Genomic DNA, 10,453 nt, shown 5'->3' on the forward strand with positions numbered 1-10,453 from the left:
ATGACCTGAAAGTCTTTGCTGCCTCTGAATGTAAATTAAACAGGGTTTTACGATCAACCTGTAATGCTATGCAAGACATGGGTCTCCACTGGAATTCAAAGAAATGCAACTTCATCCATGTTAGAAGAGGTAAACAAGTTCAAAATGTTTAAAGATCTCAGGCTTGACGAAACAACAGTGGTGAAGAACCTAGGAATTAGTTCCTAGGAATTAGAGAGTCAGTGATGCAAGACGAGTATCAAGCACTTACAGAGGCAACGAAGGTGCACTTGAAAAGATTGTCAGTAATTTGGACAAGCCCTCTGTCGAATTGTAATCGAGTTATCGCAACCAACCAGTTTGCTTTACCCGTGCTCACATACCCTATGTGGACACAGCACTGGTCACTAGAAGAACTACGGAACATAGATAGACAGATAAGAAAGATCATCAGTGAAAACGGAGGAAAACATCCACTAAGCTCCACGGCAGTTTTATATCTTCCCTTAGAGAAAGGTGGACGAGGTTTACGGTCTATTGAACAAGAGTATAAGTTGATCAAGATAAAAGCGGCTGTCAAGTTACATGACAATTCAGACCCCATGATGAGAACTGTCCAACAATTTGAGGAAAGATCGACAGAAAAGGGATTCTCCTCACTCATTAAAGACGCAAACAAGTTTGCTGAGGAACTAGGGATAACTCTGAAGTTGAATAACCCCGAACCATCGAGCAGCCCATTGGAAGCACCAGAGGTGAAGATCAAGGGACAGCAGATTAAGAACATCTCAAGAAGGCTGTAAATGAAAAGCTTGTCGAGAAGATCGAAGATGAAGTTTGGCAAGGAAAACTACTGAGCTCGAGATCAAGATGGCAGGATGATCAATTGAGTCATGAAGGCTGTTTTGCATGGCTGAGTAAGTGGACGTGTACTCCTACCCACTGCATTGCAGGTATTATGGAGTTGTATGAACAGCTCACTCCAACTAAAGTCTACTCGGCTTTTTAAGAGTGGAACTATAAATAAGAACAACATCACATGTAGTATGTGTGGCCCATATACTTGCTGGTTGTCCATCCCTCGCACAGTCAAAACACTTAGAAAGACAAAATATGGCACTGAAGGTGCTTTTCTTTTAGATGCGTAGAGATCTCAAAATGTTCCTCCATGGTTCTCTCAAGTGAGGCCTAGACCACTCTCCAAGTCATCTGACGTAGAAGCATTTTGGGACGTACCAGTATATGCTGATCACACTTTTGTACGTTCTAATCGCGTGGATGTGCGCTTTATTGATCACAAGAGCAAGAAAGAATACATACTCACATGGTTGAGACGAGTTGTCCGTGGTTAGATAACCACAACAAGAAAGAAACAGAAAAGACAGAGAAGTATGGACCTCTACGACTGGAGCTGTCAAGACAACACCAAGGATACAAGATCATAAAAATTGAATGTCATCATGGATGTACTTGGAGGCTGGTCCAAGGAGCTTGAAATTGAGATCACAGAGTGTATGAAAAGGAAGGTGACAAAAAGAGAAATACCAGGATCTGAAGAGAGAAATATGAAAATCTAGGGTGGGGGAGGATATCTAGAACTGTTACCCATAGTTGTTAGTGCACTCGGAGAACTAAGTAAAAGGGAGGCGGCGTGGTCCAGTGGTTATGGCGTTGGTTTTGCAAGCGGCTGTTCCGGGTGCAAACCGCCCTGTTTTAGCCTCTGGTTTGGATTTGTTTCTTCAAAAGGCCGAAACAGCTGTCCATGGCTGCTAATTGACCGGGTGAATTGGTTGTGAAATGGTTGTGCGCATGCGTGCTGTGTTGGCCACACCGGGTTGGTGTTAGCGTGTGTCACCTTGCTTTTATTGCTGTTTGGATTTGTCTCCGATTGTCCCGGATTTAACTCTACCATGCTTTGTAAACAGCCAACTGGTTTCCTTCTGCCAGTTAGGGTTCTCAATCATGTTTCTGTTAAGTTTGAATTTCTTTCGGATTATTAAAGGGGGCGGGGAGGGGGGGGTTGCCTGTGACCTCGCTTGATAACTAAGTGCACTTCCACTATAAACAAAGCACTTCCATTTTCCATTTTAATTTCCCATTTGCATGGCTTGAGAAGCTAGGGATTATAATTAGGACAGGATTGTCGCAGAAAACAGCCTTTTTAGGAACAGCAAAGATTCTGAGGAAGGTGTTGGAAAGTTGAAGGAGAAGGAATGACCCTCCTGTGGTGTACTGTGTCGGTAGTAACATCCGCTAGAGTTAAAGCGTTACGTTTACATGATAATGATCATATTAATAATCTTCTTCATTGTTTTCACTTCACAGGACTGATAAAAACGCCGCGTTTTAACTCAGGTCTCGAGCTGAGCAAAGAGCAAGTGGCGGTGTTGAAAATCAAATAGCATATAAAAAAGGAAATAAGGAGCCCCAAAATTTAAAAGAAGATATAGCAGCTTAAGCAAACCACAAAAAGGTAAAAAGAAAAAAGCGATCGTTTGTCTTGACAGTTGGCAATTTGAGCAAATTCGGAAGAGGAAGACAAGAGAATTGGAAGAGGTTGAGGGGACATAAATAATGAGTGTACTGTGCAAGAGCCTCCCATTGTTTTTACCTCTTCGGTCTAGTTTCTATAATTAATATATCTATTAAGAAAAAGATTACTGACCGAATGCAAATTGCGTAATCAATACATGTAGATAATGGTCTCCCAAATAGTTTAGCTTTTAATTAAGTTATTTTGCATGGCCAGCTACTGACTATGAATTTTATTTTATTGTTTTATGTTAATTGTCACTCTGTAAATTGTGCAGTGCAAATAAATAGTTGTTGTTGTGGTTGTAACAAAGCTTTTGTTATACCTACCTCCTCGTCCTTCGACAACTGTTCCTTCTTGACTTCTTTTATCTGCCTACAAACCAAAATAAAATGGCCGAATGTGACCCAGGATAAAAATGAAATGTGCAAAAATTTGTCGTATTTTCCCTTTTGCGGTGAGATCTTAAACGTATTTAAAAACCGTATATACGTATGTTTCATCCCTGCCAAGGGACTCATCAGAGTCCTTTCGGCTAACTCGTCAAACATCGAGAGTTTGAAGTCCCGCTAGCATCAAAATGATGGTGGCAATCTCGCCTTATATCACATAAGGATTCGCAATTGCGTTATCTGCCAATTAACAACTTTAAAAAGTGTAAGAATTTCATAATAGATAATTATGTGGCTAGCCTTACATACGTATGTACGTATGTACGTATGGATAGATCCATTGTGAAATTCTTACACTTTTTCAAAGTTGTTAATCGGCAGATTACGCAATTGGGAATCCTTATGTGATATAAGGCCAGATTACCACCATCATTTTCATGCTAGCAGGACTTCAAACGCAATGTTTGATGTTCTGTCAGCCTGACGAGTAAGCCGAAAGGTCTCTGATGAGTCCCTTGGCAGGGATGAAACATACGTAAGTAAGGCTAGCCACATAATTATCCATTGTGAAATTCTTACACTTTTTCAAGTTATTTAGAAACCGGCCGGTTTATTAGCTATTAATTCTTGCCAGTTGTCCATAGTATGAAACGCTCGCTTGTCAGGAAACCTTCAATGCCCGTACTTACATTTCAAGTTTCAGTTTGTCGTTGTTAACAACCTAGTAGCATAACAGAATAGAATCATCTTTTAAATGGCAATCATAGAAAGAAGAAGGTACCTTAAAATTCAGTCAACCTGTTGTCTAAGGTCACAGGCAATAAAGTTTAAGTCTCTCACAAACTACAAGCCATTGAGCTGGCTTGGGCGCACAACGGTTTCAGGAGCATTGTCCCCCACCCTGTTGCCTGCCTGATGAATTCTTTAGCTTTACCTTACAGAATGACGTTAGGGTGTAAATTAAGTGCCTTTTCGATAAAATGGACTTGAATCAAGTTTAAAATTGATCGTTCGTGATCGTTTGTCCAACAGAACAGCGCAGTAACACGTGACACGTGCATTAAGAACTTTTCCTGACTCCGAAAATCAGGAATAGTATACACCAGCAGGGCCCTTCGTCTGACGTCGTCCGATGAAAATTCACTTTTATCACTCGGCGGCCATTTTGGAGTCCGTGGGGAATAAAGGCTTTGTTTCTGCATTGTCTTTGCCCGTCCAGCCTTACACTGAATGAGAGGCTAGACGTGCAAAATCTTTTGTTTGGACATTGGTTGATATCATGGGTCTGTTGATGCCCAAAGAGTATAAGGAAGGAATGCCCTTTGTTCAACAGGCCCACAGGACTTAGCCGGTATTGTGACATCGAGAGGGAGTCTTGGAAGGGGCGATAAATTTTGCAATCGATACAAGAATTTTTGAGGCTGGAAACTGACCATTAACGTGGTGTTCAGTTGATCAACGGAAGCCTTAATCTCGTCCCTCTGAGAATGTAAAAAGAGAACAAAGAATCAATAGATAGTATTGCACTCGGGACTTTTTTCGAAGGTACTACTGGTGGAAAATCTCTTACCACGCGCATCTCTTGATCAAGTTTCGCGGTCAAAGTCACAATAGTTCTGAAATGAGCAAATAATCGTTATGGAAATCATAAAAAATATCGGTCCAGTGATTGTATTATCTTTAATAGGTCTAATTTGGTCGATTCTCGTTTCATAATCCACCAGTGATCTTCATCTGTTCTTGAGAGGGAACTAAAATCACTCCCTTTTCTACATTTCGTCAAAATATAAAAAAATCCATCATTGACGGTTACGATAGTGTAATGTTATTGATTCTTAAGTAATTTATGCTAATGTCTTCAATATAATTCTTTTAAATTTAAAGTTAGTACATTTAGTTAGCAGAAAAAGTAATATTTTTTGAACGAAAATTGTTGTTGTTACTCTTTATTCCTTTTGCTTATATTATAGTTAATTTGGGGCACCTACTCGATTAGTTTAGGTGTCGCAAACTAAGAAATATATAGTATAACTTATTAATCTTTCTTGTCCTTTATACTTTATCCCCTTTTATTGTTACATAGGAATTGTAAATTATTGTGATTCTTTTCTATTCTACAATATGTATTATATCCACGATTTTGTTGTAACACTACTGAATAAATTGTCCTAACTTTTATGCACATAATATTCCGTGCGAGTTAAATATGTATCGTGTTTGTTGTAGCACTGACGTCACCCTATTTTCGGGGGTAATATTTTCACAACTGAATGACCAGTGAATACTGGTCACTATCAAACTAGCATCGCTGGGAGAAGTGTTATGTTTCCCTCAGAGAGAGAGAGAGAGGGTAATGGGCATTCCAAATTAGTTTGTTCAGAATTCTCTATGGAGGCATTCAGTTTTACCAGTGAAAATAAAACAAAAGGAAAGTCACAGTAACTAATACCTCTCTACTTCCTCTTCTCGCTGCAATAGAATTAAAAAGTCATCATTAAGAAATGATCGAGTAGTTTTCTTTAACTTTTATCAAAGTCCTTTGCAAAAGAAATTTCATCGGTTAGGCAACCTCCAGTTTGAACATGCATGGCCGGTTGTTTAACCGTTTTAGTAAAAATATTGGACGATGAACCAACATCTTCGTTGCGTAGCTGTATTGATACGATTATAGGTACATGCGTCCAACATCCAGGGAATGTTGAACACTGAATAACAGCGTAATTGCATCCTGTATAGGGTCTAGCATCCTGTATAGAGTCTGCATCCTGTATAGTGTCTCTCACTCAAAGGATTAATAAATATGTATGTATGTATGTATGTATGTATGTATGTATGTATGTATGTATGTATGTATGTATGTATGTATGTATGTATGTATGTATGTATGTATGTATGTATGTATGTATGAGGCTAAAGAGTTCACATAATCAACAACTGCCCGGGGTCGACGAAAGCTTAGCAGGATAGGACACTAAGGTGAAATATATTATCATTGATTCGGTAATCGGTAACATCGATGATCAGGTCAGATCGTGGAATGTTACTAGATGACTTTAAAAATACTAAAAAATAGTAAAAAAAAATTGATCTTAAATGGGCCACTCAGTGTAGGCAGAAGAAACCCCACATACAAAAGTTTAACTAATTCACTATTAAAACAATAAGAAGCTTTAACTCTTGTCCTATCTTTAAAGCGCAGCAGGTCAACTCCAACATGGATTTCAATTAACAAAATCTGTCGCGAAATCCGTTTTCGGATTTTGTGTTCGATTGGAAATCTGAAGTTCCGGATTCCCCAATCGAAAGCACCCCTAGTCAACGTCTTATCATAACTATCATATTGCTTAAGTGAAAGGCAAGGTGCAATTTCTGAATACAAACATGTGAACGGAAGGTTTGAGTATTGCAGGAGGTCGTGGTTAACAGAGGATGAGAGCTAACAAGGCAAAGCAAGTATCTTGAGTCGAAGCATGTAACATTTCACTGTTGAAATGGATCTCTTTCTTGTAAATATAAAGGGCATGATATTACATTATTATTATTATTATTATTATTATTATTATTATTAGTAGTAGTAGTAGTAGTAGTAGTAGTAGTAGTAGTAGTAGTAGTAGTAGTAGTAGAAGTAGTAGTAGTAGTAGTAGTAGTAGTAGTAGTAGTAGTAGTAATAGTAGTAGTAGTAGTAGTAGTAGTAGTAGTAGTAGTAGTAGTAGTAGTAGTAGTAGTAGTAGTAGTAGTAGTAGTAGTAATATTTGCAGTTTATTGAAACATCTGTTTGCAAACCTATTACAAACTTTGGGCGCCCAAAAAGCGTAACCAACTCCTGTTAATCCCTAAAAAAATATACAATCCTCTATCGATCGATATTACATATCCTACATAATAGTATATCCTAAGTATCCAAATGTAAAAATCCTAGCCATTGATCTGCGTATCTAAAAATCTTAAATCTTCTTTCTCAAAAAAGAAAAAACAAAAGAAAAGCTAATAATAATAATAATAATAATAATAATAATAATAATAATAATAATAATAAAATGCAAATAAAAACCCCTAATAATATATACGACCTTTAAGTGTATCTAAATTTCTTATGAAATTGTTCAGTGTTCAAGAATTTTTAAAGTTCCTTGCAATGTTCAGAGTGCATGACAGCATTGCCTTCTGCATCTGCTTCAGGACCATGTCACACCTGTCTCCTACCAAACACTTGATTGACTTCCTCACATCTTTTGAATAACCACCCAGTACATCTATGATGATGTTGTGCTGAGAAACTTTATATCCTGGAAATTGCAGTTTGAGTTCCCATCTGAGTCGACCATACTTTCGCATTTTCTCCCCCGTCTTCATCTGTCGATTTTCCACCCCCCTCGATCAGGATTACTTCTTTCTTTACTTTATCAATGACTTGCGCGTCGATGCGATTTGCTCGAACTTGAACTCGAACTTTGAGTTCTTCTTTCTCGTAGACTGGCTTTGGATTGATTCGTTTATACCACGCATACTCCTCTCTTGGTAGTAGTTTGTATTTGGTTAGAATCTCGAAGAAAAGGATTCTAACGACGTTGTTGTGTCTTTCTAGGTATTTAGTTTGAGCGATAGCACTGCACCCCGCCAACACATGCGCGACACTCTCTTGGCCCTTGCCACACATACGACAAGTGTTATCTTGATGATTAGTTGTTTTAATCTTCTTCCCTGTGTACGGCTTTGTGGGTAAAAGCTGTTCGTACAGGTCTTAAACGCCAGTTATCATATCGGTCGGTGCAGTTTTCCAGTTGTTCATCAACTCAAAACACTTTTTGTCTAGGTCTTCATCCTTCCACCTGCTTGCTAGCAACTTTCCCTCCCACTTTTGGTCTTCTACTTCTGACTTTAACTTGCTAACCACCGATTTCTTCAAGTCTTCTTTGACCTACTTCCTTAAGATTTCATCCGCTCCCACTTTAGAGCACGTAGACTGAGGATACGTTAGATTTAATTCAAGATCAAGTTCTCTAGCAAACGTGGCAGCATCTTTAGCAAAGGACTGATGTCCTCGCTTACTTGCCTTCTCGTCGAACATGCGGACGATTCCTATCGTTGGTTCGGGGTTTACATATATCTTTAATGCTGCTCATAGTTTGATATTAGTCAGTTTGTATTCCTGTTCAACTGACCTTAAGTCTCTTCCACCAATGCTCCTTGGCAAGTAAAGGGTTGTATTTGAACTTGTTGGGTGTCGCCCTCCATTCGCGACGATGATCTTCCTTACTTGTCGGTCGATTTGTCTGAGCTCTGCCAGAGGCCACGTTTGGCTCCACATCAAATACATGAATGCAGATAGAGCAAATTCATTTGTGGAAAGCAAGCATCCTGAGTCGAAGCATGTAACATTTCACTGTGGAAATGGATCTCTTTCTTGTAAATATAATGGACATGACGTTATATTATTATTATTATTATTATTATTATTATTATTATTATTATTATTATTATTATTATTATTATTATTATTATTATTCAGGAGAATCCTAGCTTGCAAGTCTTTCAAGAGATCAAGTACTAACTTATGTGACTCTCTTGCTATATTAACGAAGAGACTTTGCACAGAATATGTGGATCCGCTAATCATTGAGCCTATTTTAGCGAGCCGCCTTATCGCGCAGGATAAAGGTAATTGTGAGGTTCGACCAATTGGTGTAGGAGAGGTGATCAGAAGGATTATTGGCAAATGTGTTTCTAGAGTGGGAAAACAAGATGTGATTGACGCATGTGGTGATACGCAAGTGTGCGCAGGTCATAAATCCGGCAGTGAGGCTGCCATTCATGCGATGCATAATATCTTGGAGTTGGATGAAACAGACGCCGCGTTAATCGTAGATGCCTCGAACGCTTTTAATTCGCTTAATAGAGTGGCAGCGCTGCACAACGTTAGAGTTATATGTCCAATAATTGCCACCTATGCAATAAATACCTACAGAGCACCTGTGCGACTTATTGTTACTGAAGAGAAAGAGCTCTTGTCTTCGGAAGGCACTACACAAGGGGATCCATTAGCTATGAGCTTATATGCAATCAGTCTTCAACCTCTAATTACTCTCTCGAGCATTCGTAGTTCTGCAAAGCAGTGCTGGTATGCCGACGATGGCACTGGAGCGGGTGCGTTGACAGACATCAGAAAGTGGTGGGACGAGCTGCTGGCAGCGGGTCCAGCTTTAGGCTACTATCCAAACGCAAAAAAGTGCTGGCTTGAGCTAAAACCAGAGAATCTGAAAGAAGTAAATGATGTGTTTTGCGAGAACTGGAATAAACATCACCATGGAAGGGCGCAAACACCTTGGCGCGGCTCTCGGACAGAGGTCGTATCTAGAGGAGCATGTCGGCAGCAAAGTAAAGGAGTGGATCAGTGAAGTAACTTTACTAGCAGAGTTTGCAACCTCTGAACCGCAAGCTTGGCGTGCAGCTTTTACATTCGGGCTAAGGCATAAGTGGACTTACTTCATGAGGACCCTGCCAGATATTGAAGATCTCTTGGAACCACTCGAGCGTGCTATCTCAGATGTCCTCATACCGTCACTAACAGAACATAACTGACTGAACGAAAACTGCTAGCACTTCCTGCCCGTATGGGAGGCCTGGGAATGACAAACCCATCTGAAAGTGCGGAGTCAGAGTATTCAGCATCCATCAGGATGAGCGCTCCACTTGTTGATAATATAATGGCGCAATCCCATGGGACCCCAGATGATGCAGAGGTGCGAAGGCTGATGTATGCTGTTCGAAAAGAAAAAGATGTTGATCTGAAGGGGAAGCTAGAGGAGCTGAAGGTCTCTCTCCCAGTAAGGACACAAAGAGCCGTAGACCTGGCACGCGAAAAGGGCGCCTCTAGTTAGTTGGCTTACTGCAATTCCACTGAAAGACTTGAATTTTGACCTAAGCAAGCGGGAATTTCGTGATGCACTGAGGCTACGCTATGACTGGCCCATTCCCGATAGCCCATCTGTATGCGTATGCGGCTGCAGCTTTACCGTGGACCACGCCATAATATGCCAGCGAGGCGGCCTAATCAGACAACGTCATAACGAGATACGTAACCTGGAGGCGGAGCTACTAGATATAGTTTGCTATGACGTAGCAATTGAGCCCACCTTACAACCCCTTTCCGGGGAGGAGCTCAACAGGGAAGCAAACAAAGCACCAGATGCCCGTCTCGATGTGCACTGCCATGGATTCTGGGAGAGACAACGGGCCGCCTTTTTTGATATACGGGTATGTCACCCGAATGCGGACTTGTATAAAGAGCTTAGCCCCAAACAGATATATAAATTGCACGAAGATGAAAAGAAGCGGAAATATGCATCCAGAATAATAGAAGGCGAGAATGGCACTTTTACGCCCTTGGTTTTCACCACAACAGGAGGTATGTCTCAGGAGTCAGCGGTACCATTCCAGACTTGCCGAGCTCATCTCTTCAAAGAAGCAGGAGGACTATGCAACAACAATCGCATGGATTCCAACGAAAGTGTCCTTCGCCATCCTGCGGACTGCCCTAGTTTGTTTGAGG

This window comes from Montipora foliosa, chromosome 2 (assembly GCF_036669935.1).
Source record: "Montipora foliosa isolate CH-2021 chromosome 2, ASM3666993v2, whole genome shotgun sequence".
NCBI lineage: Eukaryota > Metazoa > Cnidaria > Anthozoa > Scleractinia > Acroporidae > Montipora > Montipora foliosa.